Source organism: Ursus americanus, chromosome 13 (genome assembly GCF_024610735.1).
Source record: "Ursus americanus isolate L20-20 chromosome 13, mUrsAme1.1.p, whole genome shotgun sequence".
Classification (NCBI taxonomy): domain Eukaryota; kingdom Metazoa; phylum Chordata; class Mammalia; order Carnivora; family Ursidae; genus Ursus; species Ursus americanus.
This window is the reverse complement of record NC_142139.1, coordinates 23,042,603-23,058,825: the sequence shown is the minus strand read 5'-3', so window position 1 is coordinate 23,058,825 and position 16,223 is coordinate 23,042,603.

Here is a 16,223-nt window from a genome sequence, read left to right as displayed (position 1 = left end):
CACATACATTCAGGAGAGAAATAGTCACAGGGCATCTTTATGAGAATACTATCAAATAGTTTTCTTAAAGACTCCAGTGAATAGATGGTACCAAGTAAAAGTACCAATTGTTCTACGGCCTAGTCAATACTTGGTTTTATCTTTTTTATTTTGGTCTTTGCCATGCACAGGCACAGTTCCACATTTTTTATTTATATACATGCATTCTCATAAACATGTTGGTACACTAAGATTCCATTGAATGTGTGATAAATTTGTGGAAAATCTGTGACTTTAGAACATCAAATTGTTTATTAATGAACATAGTGCACTGATTCATGTATTCATGTTTCTACCCACTCAAATATGTTGTCTGTAATTAATGACAATTTTGAGAAAGAACAAAGCTGGGGGTATCACAATCCCATATATCAAGATATACTACAAAGCTATAATAATCAAGACAGTATAGTACTGGCACGAAAACAGACACATCAGGGGAACAGAATAGAGGACCTAGAAATATACCCATGCTTATATGGTCAATCTACAACAAAAGAGGCAAGAGTATGCAATGGGGAAAAGACAGTCTCTTCCATAAATGGTACTGGAAAAACCAGACAGCTACATAAAAAAAGAATGAGAAAAGACCAATTTCTTGCATCATACAGAAAAATAAACTCAAAATGGATTAAAAACCTAAATGTGCAACATGAAACCATAAAAATCCTAAAATAAATCATAGGCAGTAATTTCTTTGACACTGGCTGTAGAAACATTTTTCTAGATATGTGTCTTGTGGCATGGGAAACAAAAGCAATAATAAATTATTGGGACAACACCAAAACAAAAAGCTTTAGCACAGCAAGGGAAACCATCCACAAAATGAAAAAGCAACCTCCTGAATGGGAGAAGATATTTTTGCATGTGATAAATCTGAAAACGTTAATATCCAAAATATAGAGAGAACTTATACAACTCAACACCAAAAACGCAAATAATTGTATTTAAAAAGTGGCAGAGGATCTGAATAGACATTTTTCCAGAGAAGACATACAGATGGCCAACAGATACATGGAAAGATGCTCAACATCGCTAATCATCAGGGAAATGCAAATCAAAACCACAATGAAATATGATCTTACACCTGTCAGAATGGCTAGAATAAAAAAGACAACAAATAAAAGTGTTGGCAAAGATGTGGAGAAAAAGAAATCCTCATGCACTGTTGGTGGGAATGGAAACTGGTACAGCCACTATGGAAAATAGTATGGAGGTTCCTCAAAAAAACTGAAAATAGAATTATCATATGATCCGGTAACGTCACTACTGGATATTTGCCCAAAGAAAATGGAAACACTAATTCAAAAAGATATATGCACCCTTATGTTTACTGCAGTATTATTTACAATATCCAAGATAAAGAAGCAACCTAAGTGTCCATTGATAGTTGAATGTGGTATGTATATATATATACACAGAGGCATACTACTCAGCCACAACAAAAACATGAGATCTTGCCATTTGTGACAACATGAGTGGATGCAGAGGGTATTAGGCTAAGCGAAATAAGTCAGAAAGAAGAAAGACGAATACCACAGAATTTCACTTATATGTAGAAGCTAAAAACGAAACAAAACAAACAAAAAAGCAGAAACAGACACATAAATACAGAGAACTGATAGTTGCTGAAGGGAAAGGGGGTGAGGAGATGAGCAAAATTGTTGAAGGGGAGAGGAATGCACAAGCTTCCTTCCTTCTTTCATCCCGATGAAAGACACACTATATGAAATGATAATGTCAATGATAATGTAATAGGGTTGTATGGTGACAGCTGGTGAATATAACATAATCCATAGAGTTGTTAAATCACTACATTGTACACCTTAAAAATAATGTAACTTTGTGTTTCAACAATACTTCAATTTAAAGAAAAAGGTTCTTGATTGGCTAAGAGTTTATATTATAATTAGAAATAAATTTTATTGAATTATTTTTCTGCATCTATTGGTATACCCTTATGATTTTTCCTTTATTCTGTTAATCTGGTAAATTATACTTAAATGTTAAGTTAGCAATACATTCCTGAATCTAATTTGGTCATGATATTTTTTTCTTACACTTAAATATTTGAATTTGATTTAATAATATTTAACTTAAGATTTTTACATCTATGTTTATGAAAAAGATTTGGCGTAACTGTTAACTGCATTATCTTTGTCCGGTTTTGTTATCCAGGTTATTATATCTTCCAAAGCAAGTTTAGATATGATTTTTTCTTTATTCCTTCAAATTGTTTTGAGTATCTGGAGTTACTTCTTCCTTAAGTATTTGATCAAATTTATCAGGGAAAGCATTTTGACCTGCAGTGATTTTTCTTTTTGTGAGAAGGATGTTAATAGAGATAAATTTTGTAAATACAGAATAATTCAGATTGTAAATTTTTGTTATGTCAGTTTGTGTACATCATGTTTCTTAGACATTTTCCTATTGCGTCTATATTATCAGATGTACTTCTATAAACATACTTTTATAAGGTGTTCATAATGTGCTTTTATAATCATTTTCATATTGGTAAGATCTCTATTCATATTTCCTTTATCATTCCTGTTATTGATTATTGGGACTTCTCTAATATCTTGATGTATCTCACCAGGAGTTTATTATTTTTAGTAATACATATAAAATATATTTCTTATATGATTTTTATTATCTTGATTACTTTTGTCTTATTTCTTTTGTTAATTTTAAAACAATAAGAATGCTTAAATCATTAATTTTCTTACTTTATTGTCTTGAATATGCAGTAAGTTTCACAGCTAGACTTTTTGGCATTCAATTTAAAAATAGTTTCTAATTGTATTGTGATTTTTTTCATCTCAGTTGGATATTTAGAATTCTGCTTTTTAATTTCCTAATTTAATTAAACTTGAGGGTTTTACTTAATATTCTACCATGTGTCCTAACAAAGAATGTATATTTTGAAGTTGTGGGGCTCAGTTCAAATTTATTAATCAGATGATTCATATATTATAAAGGCTTACTGTGCTTTTTTTTTTTCTTTTCAGCTTGTTTTATCAGTTTCCAAGAAAGCTGTTTAGTATTCCATTAGTTCTGTTAATTTCAACTTTATATATTTTAGGGTAAATTATTAGGGCTTGCATACTTACAATTTTAAATCTTCATGGTGAATTATAAATTTTATTATTACATTTCATCATGTTATTTCATTATCACTTTGAATTTGCTCTTTATCTCTATAAATGATATATAATTAACAAATGCTTTGGGAGAAATAATGGCAATATATACAGAGCTAACTTCCCTGGGCTTCGCTTCCCTATAATATCATGACCACCAAACATTTACAATGTTGATTGCTTCCTAATACTTTCAACAAATGGTTGTCATTTGGTTTAGGTTTGTCCAACTATTTGTTTTTAGGCAGGTTTTACTAACAACCTAGTCCACAATTTGCAGAAGATAATCATTTTATTTTATTCTTGCTATTTTACCAATTGAGCTTTAATATCCAGAAAGCAGATTTAAATTCTAAGCACAGAATTCAGTAACTGCATTTAAGCTAGTCTTAATGACTTTTAATATGTAAATATGTATATGATCAACACATAAGAAATCCCCAAAAGGCTTAGGATAGTACAAGCAAGTATAAAAGTTGTATAACTGGAATATAATTTAAATCAGAATAATCCTTCCACAGTAAATCTAAAATCCACAAATGGTGGGAAGAAGATAAACTTTATAAAGACAAAAGTGTATTAAATTAATTTCTCTGATTTCAAAACTAAAATAGTCATGACTCACACTTTTACAAAAACACACTTAAAAATCTTTTTATATATGTATTTTATTCATCCCTAATAAATCTCTATAGTAGCTAAAATACTGTCATTCCAAAGTTTTCAACTCAAGGGACTGCTGTCCCTCTTGTAATGAATGCATAAAGATAGAAATGACACATCATTTCTGTGTCTACTCCCAGGTACTTCTCCAGCCTAAGATTATATAATTTTCTGCCTTTAAGTCACTCAAATATTCTACATGCCTTAGTCCACTGAGCCTCTGTATGCATGTTTTTCTTATCACCAAAAGCTCAGTTTTTATCTCTTTGACTGTCTTATTCCTATTCATTCTTTAAACTTAAAATCAAATACAATTTCCCAAGTAAGTCTTGCCTCATCTCCCAGACTAAATGAGGCTTGCTTTATTGTTATCTTCATAGTATTTTTCCTTAGACCTGAATGGATATAATTGATAGTACCCATCTCATAGTTTGGTGTGTGATTACTGAATAAATTGAACATGGAAAGCAATCAGAAGACTACCTGGCATATAATAACAATTCAATAAAGTTTAGCTACTGTAAAGACTATTTCCATTTTTATATAAAATGGTGGATCTTCAAATGAATAAAGGATTTTCCCCAAGGAAAATCACTAAGTACCCATGTTTTACCCCATATACAATTATTATTTTTAATTTTTCCTTCCTGTCTTTTTTCAGCCATGTTGCTTATTTCCCTGTTACTTCCCTGATATGAATATACAAGTATGTATACACACATACACACACAGACTCACATTCACCCACTAACACACACATTTGTAACTGAATACTTGAATGGAATTTTATTATAGAGTTTGTGATATAGTAGCTAAATAAACATTTAGTAAATCATTGCTTTCAAAAAGTAGAAAACTACATACTTTATTGGAGTAGTCATTTCAAAAATTTTAAAAAAAATTTTTCATCTATGATATTGTTTTCAAAATATTTTAGGGATAATATTCCTTTATGTTCATTTTATTTCCAAATAACCAATATTTATCCAGGATAGCAACTTGGAACCATGAGTTTTTATGCAGGCTACAGACAAATTTTATTATAATTTATTCATAGAGTATCACTCATATTTCCTAGAATTCATTACTTAAACGTGGTTGAACATAGAATTTTCTACATCTAAAATAAGATGAAATGTAATTGATAATAAAAATATTGAAATATAGGAGATTTTGATTTGATGTGATGTGGTACATCATCATTTGCTTTCCTTTTCTTTTCCTCAGCTACTTATGGTTGTTTATTTTCCTCCTAGTGTGTAAGGGGCAAGTAATGAAAATTATCAGATTTTAGTCATAAGTACAAGTTAACTCATGATCATTAATGTGTAGCACTTGAACTAATTTTAAAACAGAAATGCAAAAATATAATGTATCTTTTACTCCAAACTAAATATTAGAAATGTGAAAATATGTGTGTATTTAAACAATTTTAAGATATTTTACAATTGAGATTATTTCTGGCTAAAAATTTGTGTAAAATATAGTCAAAAATATACATTTAAAAATATAATGTTTCTGATAGCTTTTGTGTAGAAAAGTGTGTATGTTTGTGTGTATGTGTGTGCCTGAGTGTGCATGCATTTAAAAAAAGAGTGGAGAAGAAAAAATATGAAAATAAATGTTTCCTATATGGATTAATGTGAATATGGAAGTCTGTAGGAAAGTCATTGTATTTTTGACAATATAAACTCACATTATTTTATGGAAAAATGGATGAATGCTGACTTCAAAAATTAAGCATATTCATTAAGATTTTATTTGATGGCTACTTGAATATGGGTAGATGCTGGCATAAAATTGAGAATATTCATTATAAAATCTGTCATTGTTTCTAAAAATATTGTTCTATGATTTCTAAAAGAACTTTCATTTTCAGACTCAGAGGACATTTATTTTTATAGTTTATAAGACACTCTCCAGATTGCTAAAGTTCTCAAGGAAAATTGCATCATATCCTAAATAGACTGCTTGCTTCTGGGTGTGTTTTCTCAAGCTTTCTCTTCTATTTGTCAGTAACAAATGTTCATTTGTCAGAGGCAAATATATATATACATATATATTTGCAAATTGTATTTAATGATTATTTTAGAAACACCTACGTAAACTTAAACACAGATACATGAATCAGAAATATTTAAGACAATATATTCCAGATATCTTTTTCCTGTCTAACCTATTGTTTCAACATACTAAATATTTGAAACTTCTGGTAAAATATAGATTCTTTCTTTGGTGAGTTTTCTGTCACAAGTAAAGTTTTAACAAATGTGAATATCTAATTTGTTACATGCCAGAGTACACATACCATTATTCCAAAAATAATACCAACAAAAATAACCTTAAATACAAACACAAATCAGCAATGTTGAGTATAGATTCATTTCATTTATAATACATATTTTCAAACTGGAAGCAATTTGGCTTGAATTCATTTTCATAGTTTCATTATTTTCATAAATTCATAATTCATTTTCTATTAATTTATTAATAGAATAAAGTAAAGTAAAGATAAATTAAATAAAATCCAAGGAATATGTGTATTAACAGATTATTTTTAGTGATCAATTAGAATTGCAGTGATTAATTAGAATTGAGATTATCAGACAATCTAAATTTTCTTCTGAGTGTATCTCAAAATGATATCTCAGATTGAGCAATATCTGGTTACTATAGTGAAGAAATAACATTATTTTAGATATACTAAATTTTAAACAGACTATATAAACTATTAATATGTCTATAATTTTAAAAACATATACAGCAGGAAGATCAGTAGGAGAAGGAAGGGAAGAATGAAGGGGGGATAAACAGAAGGGGGAATGTACCACGAGAGACTATGGACTCTGGGAAACAAACTGAGGGCTTCAGAGGGGAGGGGGCTGGGGGATTGGGATAGGCCGGTGGTGGGTATTAAGGAGGATACATATTGCATGGAGCACTGGGTGTTATACGCAAATAATGAATCATGGAACACTACATCAAAAACTAAGGATGTACTGTATGATGACTAACATAACATAATAAAAATTATTAAAAAAAGAAAAAAATATATATAATTTATATCTGTACCAAAAATGTTGGTTTTTAAAACATAGTCCTTTTTAAAGACAATACATTGCTTGGTGTGATTATTGTATACCTTTGAAGCATAGTTACCACTTTTTGAGCCATGAGAGAAATTTTCAAATTCCCCTCTAATTAGAACTGTCCAAAGTTAGGGGAAATATCATTCTTAGTAAAATCACCACAATAAAATTTTTTCATGTCCTGTATTTTATGCTATTTTTTTTGAATTTTAAGAATATAAAAATATTTTTATTTCTTTAAATTGAAAAAAGCCATAGTAACTGACGATAATAAAGAAATTTCAAATTTTTAATCATATTTAACTCTTCCAAAGTATATTTAAAGGATAGGGCAAGAATTATTTAAGATCATCGTATTGATATAATTGATATAATTGATAAGATCAATATAATTATTAATTTACAACTGGTATACAAAAATACTGGACTTTATGTTTGTTTCTTTAACCTTAAGGAAAAAAATTGAAAGCGAGAATGCCTTCTATTTATACTTCTTTACCATCTTTCCTTAACTTTTGCTTGCAGTGAAAGCCACGAAAGAAATATTTTCCCATAGTCAACGCTGAAAACAATCCATGCCACTGAAGAGTAATCCTCTTTATCGTGCTTCTTTAGTTCGTACACAGATCCCAGCACAGTGCCATATGCACATGGAAGATAGTACAGCAATGCATTTTATGTGGATTTGAGTATGGAGCTTATATTTAGTGTTGCCTCTGCTTGAAAGAAGAGATGTAGGGAAACATACTCTCTGATACTGCCATGCTATAAAAGGGCAGAAAAGAAGTGTGTCACAAGGAAAGGGACAAATTCTTACAGAAAAAAATAAGAAATTAAAACCCAGTTGGGAAAGAGAGATCCAAAATTTCCAAATGAGTAGATTTATCTGCTAGTGGATGCTACATTCCTTCTTTCAGTATTTTTTTTTGTCTGCTGATGGGCGAAGAGGTACCATTAGAAGTGACGATGTAGCCATATGCAGCACAGAGTAACTTTTCCATTTCCAACATCTGACCTCATGAATGTGTTTTGCTATCAGTTATCTCTTCAACTGGATAAATTAGAAGTTGCTTCTTGTAAGGGAAGTTTGGAGACTACCAATTTGGCCCAAGTTCCTCATTTTACAAAGGGAAAATTGAGGTTGAAAAAGGTTAAATGACTTTTTCATGATCATGCATATATTCAACAGGAAGTCCGTACAAGAACTCTTGTTTCTTTGCTATCCTTCAGAGTTCAGAATAAGACCAGAATATGAGATATGAAAAACCCTGAGACTGAGTCACACACTTTTACCTAAAACAGTGTATGTGTGTGAGTATGTGTGTGTATGTATACACAATCTATACATATTATATATATATAATATATATATACACACACTTTTATAAGTTTAGTGTGTGTGTGTGTATATATGTATATGTGTATATATATATATATAACATACTGTTTTATACATATTATTTATTGGCTATAAAGAAATTATATATATATTCACTATTAAGACTTACCTTCTATACATGTTATGTACAGTTAATGACTCAGAAAAGATTTGAAAATTAAGAAAAACAACATTAATCAACTTATAGACCATTATAAGTGTATAATGGAATCTGAAAATATTTAATTTAATCACAAATCACAAATTTATTTGCATTATTTAAAATGAATCACGTTTATATGAAAATATTAATTGGGAGAATAATTTTCTCTATGTTAAAACAATTTATTATTGAGTTATGTTAAATTTCAAAAAATAATAAAAAAGAAACTAAATGTCTTAGCTTACCTCCGTGTTATCATTTAAATTCCTATGAGTGAAATATGGAGGTAGTATGTTTTATACACGCAACTTTTTAAGAGTTGGGGAAGTATTTGAAGAAAATAAGGTCATCACCCTAAACATTCCATTAAGTTTATAATTTGACTGGAAATTTAGTAGACTTTAAAATGTATTTTAACCTAGGACCATTTTCCTTATTTATTATTTTCTTTGGAACTCTTTCAAAGGTATATTTCAAATTAAAGTACATGTACTTTTGTTTTGGGGCTAGTTCACAAATGTACTTCCTTAATTTCATTGTGATGAACTTATTTTTCCTCAGGATACAATCAAAATAATCATCTCAATTTAAAGTACAGTAAATAGAGTAAAATATTTTCTCCACATATTAGAGTTATTCTCATATACGCTCTGGTGGAGGAATTAAAACAATTGATTTAAACTGAAAAGGGATCAACAGATGTAAGAAAAGTATCTCCAAAGAGTAGAGACAAAAATGAATTAGTGAACTCTAGTATTTTCACACAAGGTCAAGTTTTATTAATAGAAATCTGTAAAATTGGCACAAACTCTAGTTACGTTTTCACTGAACTGTTCTTTTAAGTATTGTATCACTGAGTTGGATTGTATTGGAACATTATATTCATCTACGATATCAATTAATGTTTGTTACTTGATATTAACTTCCATATTCCTATATAAATTTTCATACCTGTTAATTAATTTATTTAGCATATTTTAGAAACAAGTATTTACCATTCTGTGATATACTGACTACTGGTACTGTAAGAGAATAAGTGGCTTGAGCCATTAGTTATTCAGTCCGATATTAGGACTCTGTGTTTCTGGTGGAGCTCATAGGAGAAGAAAAACATCACTGCCTTTGAGGTCTTTTCAGACTTGGATCTGTGAAGATCTAAGGGAATTTAGCATCTTAAAAATCCTATAAATGGTGATATTGCATCATTCATGTCATTGGAAACCATCACCATTGTTTATTTTGTTATGTGTTGTCCAAATATATGACCTTAGACTCTAATTTGAACATTGCATACTAGGGTGTTGTTATGATAATTATTTCTGTATTGAAATGAAACTGTGAAATGTCAAATAAATTTAAGGAATAGACTTAAAAAAACTAAAACAGGGTTTCTCAAAACTAGTCTCCAAAACTCTTGCACAAGCTTAACTGAAATTTTTGATGAAATGAAGATTTTTTAAAAATCTTTTCCAAGACATACTGAATCAAAACCTCTGTGGCTTCAATTGAAATATCTATAATTTTAAAAATTTTAAGTATCTATAAACACTCATTTTAGAACCAGTGATGTAAACTGTACCATGCTACTTATATTCTGATTTCATTTGGGTTACCCTAGAGGCAAAGATGTGTGCTGATATATTTATGTGGGGATGTCAACAAGCAAAAGTGAAGGAGGGAAGTGGGAGTCAAAGAGTGAATAAGCAAATAAATATGAGTAATTTATCAAAATCACTGTTCCGGACAAAATATGTTCATTTCCATAGGGATCGCTGAGAAGCACATAGAATTGACCTCCATTCTTCACTAGTTGAAGGTTGCCTGCAAGGAAACCTGTCTCCCACACTTCCAGGAGACATTTTTGTGCAGGCCAAGTGATTTCCCACAGCTTCAGAGCAGGCCTATGGGCTAAGCACAAAATGATATGTGGCAGAGACTGGGGGGGGGGGGGATACCATTAGAATGAGTCTGAGCTTGCAAGAACATCAAAACAAACAAACAAACAAACGAAAAAACTTAAAACTGACCATCACAACTGTGGTGAGTCTAGAAATTTAAGCAGGACACTGAGTATCTTGTTTATATGTGTCCTACCACTGCTCAGATCCATTCATGCTACATGCAAAGTCCCTCTGTTGTAAGGTTTCGAAATGCTTTCTGGTTGGCAACTTCTATGAAAGCCAATGCACAGAAGAAGTACTGGAAAAGCCAGAGACTCTGCTGCTATAAGGCAGCATCATTACTTTCTTGGTGAGAGAGAGGCCATAATCCTGACTCTATGCGAAGCACCATCCCTATTACCAATGCTATTCTATGTATGGGCACATTAGTCAAGCACGAGATGGCCAATACAAAGGATGGCTGACATATAAAGGACAAGCCATTTTACCTTTTGAAGGAGGCCAAAGGTAAACAAACAAACAAATAAACAGAACTTTTTAAAAAGGTGAGTGAAATACCACTTCTTCTAACCTTTAAGCAACCCCTCAACCTAATTCCTTTATTTTCCTTTCCGTCCTCTTGAAAACATCTACTTTCTCTCATTTATAATTTTTTTTGGCACTTTCCTTCAGCTTTCCTAGGACACACTTGTAATTTGAAATAAATAAATAAATAAATAAATAAATAAATAAATAAATAAATGTCATTTTGTTCTACATATTTGTTGAGTATCCTCTCTGTAGTAGTTTTCTGTTCTGTGAGCATTAATGTGAATCACAACCCTCACAAAAGTTGTACCTACTCCTATAGATAGTTCCAGCCAGTTTCTTTCCCAGATCTCCTTTATGTCAGTTTTTCAATAATGCTCCTTCGGGGTCTTAGAAAAACCAGATGAACCACTTAATCACAGCTCAGAAATACTTATATTTTCTTACCTCATAATTCTTCTCACACAATATAGACTCTCAGTACCATGAATAACATGCTGCCCAATTGGGAGAATTTCCTGTCAATAATATGGTTCAGAGTCATCCTTAAATGGAATTACAGCTTATCAGGAATCCATTTTCAGATATGTTCCAAAATATTAAGCCACCCCTTTGTAAATCAGGTGTAAGCATTTTCCTTTTCTACCAACTAATCATGAAGAGTGCCTAGCAGGCCACAGGTGAGACTTGAGTAAGACGAGAAGATACATAATAGTAGCTACTGTAAGAATCTGGGACAACTGGACCAGTAACACATAACAAACTTTGTCATATGAATTTGTTCAGGGCTGCTCTGCCCACTTGTATTGTGGTAGATCTTAAAATACCCAGCTTTGATGGAAGGCTTGTATTGTGGTAGATCTTAAAATACCCAGCTTTGATGGAAGGCAGTTTGTGTCACATAGTCATTTAATATAATCTGTTGTCACCTTTCATCCAGGAAGGCACTGGTTTGTGGTTTGTCATCAGAAAGGCAGGTAGATATATATTCTTGGTATATGTTTGCCATTTCTGCTGGCAGAGCCTCAGCCAGCACACTATCCAGGAGAGAATACCTGACCCACAGGCATGGGATACAACACAGTTTAGTATATGATTAAGGGATCCACTTCATATCAAAGAATGTGCAGGAATGGATGCATCACAATAGGTTCCACAGGTTGCATTACACAGCACATAATCCAGAAAAAGATGGCTTTCCATAATACTAAAATAACCTTCTAAAACCACAGCTAAAGTGTCTTCCCTGAAGCATCACTGAAAATACCTGGTACTGTCGTTCAGGATGAAATATGTGCATAAGGAAGGATTTTCCAGTCTAAGACCAAGTAGTGGAAGCAGGAACAACTCCACTTACCATCCTTCCTAATGACCCAATAGGGGATTTTGTGCATCTTATGCATTCCCAAACTCAGGACTCTTCATGAAAAGCAGATGAACTCTTCCCAGAGACCCTTACATGGTCCCATTGAACTATAAGCAATAGCTACCACCAGGAAACTAAAATTGTGATGTCTTAGAGACAGCAGTCATAAAGAAGTGTAATTGTGACCAGAGTAATTGACCTTGATGAACAGGAGCCAGTGAATAAGGCTGTTTTTATGTCATAAGAGTAGGAAGAAATATGTGTTGAAAACAGAGGATCTAGTTGGGTAAATTCTGGTACTTGCTTCCCACATTATAATCGTGAATGTATAGGTGCAGCAACCCTAACCTAAGAAGGGTTTTTCAGATCTCTCAGGTTTCAGTCATACCACCAGATAAGCTACCGAAGCTACTGAGATGTCAGCTGAAATTTAAAGGAATTTAGAATGTATGATAAAGGAGAGAGGGAATGGATATCAAGTTGTGGCTCTGAGACTGACTATAGTATAGGTAGCTCATCCCATTAATTTCCTCTTTTATAATTTCTGCCAGGAAAAAAGCCCACAGAAACCGTGGAGGAGCTGATCTTTGAACTTGTGAGAGAAATATATTTATGCGGGGATTGGCAAATGTCCTGAGGGACCAGCTCCAAAATATGAGCAAAGTGGGCCTCTATTAGATAGTTGTCTCATAAGCTCTTATTATTTCAACATCTGTGATATGATAAAATAGTTTTGTTCATATGTAATTTTGTTTTTGTTGTTATTTTGAGGAAAGTTTGTCTTCTATAAATTATTCCATCATAGCCAGATGTGGATGGTCCCCTAAATTTAAAGAATTCCTGGAAATTCCACACAAAATATTCGTTTGTTTTCTAGTGACAAAAATTTAATCACATGGCTATACAAATCTACAAAGGAGCATAAAAAATATACGCAGTCAAAAATCTTAAGTTCTATTAATGAAGAAAGAGATGATAGTTAATGAATGTACAAATAACAAGGCCTACTACAATCATGAAGTCCAGTTTAAGAAATGGGAGGTGGAGATAATCAATTAGGAATGAGGAAGCTGATGTATTCTGTGAGCACTGAATCCAATAATTATTGAAATAAGATTGGAAACTTAACTTACATATAAAAATAGTTTATAGAGAAGGGTTCCTGGGTGGCTCAGTTGATTAAGGTCTGACTCTTGATTTTGACTCAGGTCATGATCTCAGAGTCATGAGATCAAGCCCCTGTGGGGCTCCACACTCAGAATGGAGTCTGCTTGTCCCTCTCCCTTTCCCTCCACCCTCTGCCCACTCCTGTGTACACATGCATTCTCTCTCTCAAATAAATAAATAAATAAATAAAATCTTTAAAAAATAAAAAATAAAAATAGTATGTACATGATAGAAATATTAACAATGTAAAAATTATACAATGACCACATGGATACCACTTTACTTCCAAGAGAATCATTGTTTTAAAAAAAGGAAAATAATAAGTATTGGTGAGAATGCAGATAAATTGAAACCCTTATACATGTCTAGTAGGAATTTAAAATGCTATAGCTGCTGTGCAAAACTCTTTGGAAGTTCCTTAGTAAATTACACACAGAATTACTATATGATCCAGTAATTCTACTCCTAAGTATATACTCAGCATAACTGAAAACAGGTACTCAAAAAAATATTTGCACTTGAATGTTTGTAGCATCACTATTCACAGTAGCAAAAGGGTGATTTCAAAGTAAGCGAATGATTCACTATAATTATTTTCATTCTTACATCAGTTTTCTTAATATTTCAGATTTAAAATTTATGTTAAAAAATTAATGAAGTCCTAGTGCTCATAAGACATTGAAACTCCAAGATATATGTAAATAATTCCTATTTATATATATATTAATATGCACTAATTTAAAAAAAATACTATTTCATTGATAATTTTATGTAGATACTTAAGCAAGTGTGAAATATATTACACATTTTTTAACAAAGCCCAAGCTATTCAATATTAAAATTTATTCCATTGACCACTTGCTTCAGAACCACTCGGGAATGATACTTGTAATAACAGATAATTTGACAAATTCCAACACCCATTCATGATAAAAACTCTCAGGAAACTAGAAATAGAGGGAACTTCTTTACCTTAGCAATGAATATCTCAAAAAAAACCCTACAGCTAACATTCATAGTGATGAGAAATGACGCTTTCTCCCTAAGATCAGAAACAAATTAAGAGTGTTCTTTCTCAACATCAAGTTGGAAATCCTGGCTAATATTAGCAATAAAAAAAAAGGAAATAAAAGATATACTGATTGGCAGGAAGACATCAAAGAGACTTTGTTCACAGATGACATGATCATCTATATAGAAAATCTGAAAGATTTGCCAAAAACAAGACAAAACAACTCCTGGTACTAATAAGCAATTATAGAAAGGTTGTAGGATACAAATTTAATATATAAAAGTCAATTACTTTCCTATGTATCACCAATAAATAAGTGGAATATGAAATTAAACACATAACTTCATTTACTTTAGCAATCCAAAAATGAAATGCTTAGATATAAATCTAACAAAATATGTATAAGATCAATGTGAGGAAAACTACAAAATTCTGATGAATGAAATCTAAGAACTAAATAAATGGAGAGATCATTCCATGCTCTTGGATAGGAAGAGTCAATATTGTCAACAATATTGACAATAAAGACTCAATAATGTCATTTTTTCTCAACTTTATGGATTCAATGTAATCACAATCAGAATCTCAGCAAATTATGTTGTGGGTATTAACAAGCTGCTTCTTAAGTTTGTATGGAAGGGCAAAAGGCCCAGAAGAGCCAACATAATATGAAGAAACAGAATAAAATTGGAAGATTGATCTAGCCTACTTCAAGACTTACTACAAAGCTAGAGTTATAAAGAGAGTATGGTTGTGGCATAAAAAAAAAACAAATAGATCAATGGAACAGAATAGAGAGCCCAGAAATACACCTGTATAAATACAGTCAATGACATTTGACAAAAAAGCAAAGACAATACAATGGTACAATGACGGTCTTTTCAACAAATGGTGCAGTAACAACTGGAGATTCACATGCAAAATAATAATAATAATAATATGAATCTAGACAAAAATGAATGAAAATAAATGAATCTAGTCTTCCTATTCACGAACATGGAATATCTGTCTAGTTATTTAGTTCTTCTTAGATTTCATTCATCAGAATTTTGTAGTTTTCCTCACATAGATCTTATACATATTTTGTATAAAAAAATAAATGAATCTAGACTCAATTAAAAAAATGGCAAAAGACTTGAACAGACACCCCCACACACATACACACACACACAGCTATATAAATGGCAATTAATTTAATTAAATTAATTGATTTAATTAATTTAAAACATTAATTCAAAATGTATCAGAGACTTAAATGTAAAACACAAAAATGTAAAATTCCAATATAGAATGTTAGTGCCACCCTTCCTTGTACCACAGTGAAGTCCTTACTGACAATGTGATAGTATTTAGAGTAGGACTTTTGGAAGATAATTAAGTTTAGATGTCATCATGAAGGTGGGGCCTCCCATATGGAATTAATGTCCTTATAAGAAGACAGAGACCAGAGCTCCCTCTTTCTCTCTCGCTACCATGTAAGGGAATAGCAAGACAATAACAGCCATCTGTAAGTCAGAAGGCAGCTCTCACCAGGAACTGAATCAGCCAGAGTGTTGATTATGAATCCCCAGTCTCTAGAACTATGACAAATATATTTCTGTTGTTAAAACCACCAAATCTATGCTACTTTGTTACAGCAACCTTAGCAATCAAAGGCAAACTACTAAAAGATAATATATGAAAAAAATCTAGATGGCCTTGTTCATAGCAACAACTTGTCAGATACAATATTGAAAGTATAATCCATGAAGGAAAGATTTGATGAACTGGGCCTCAT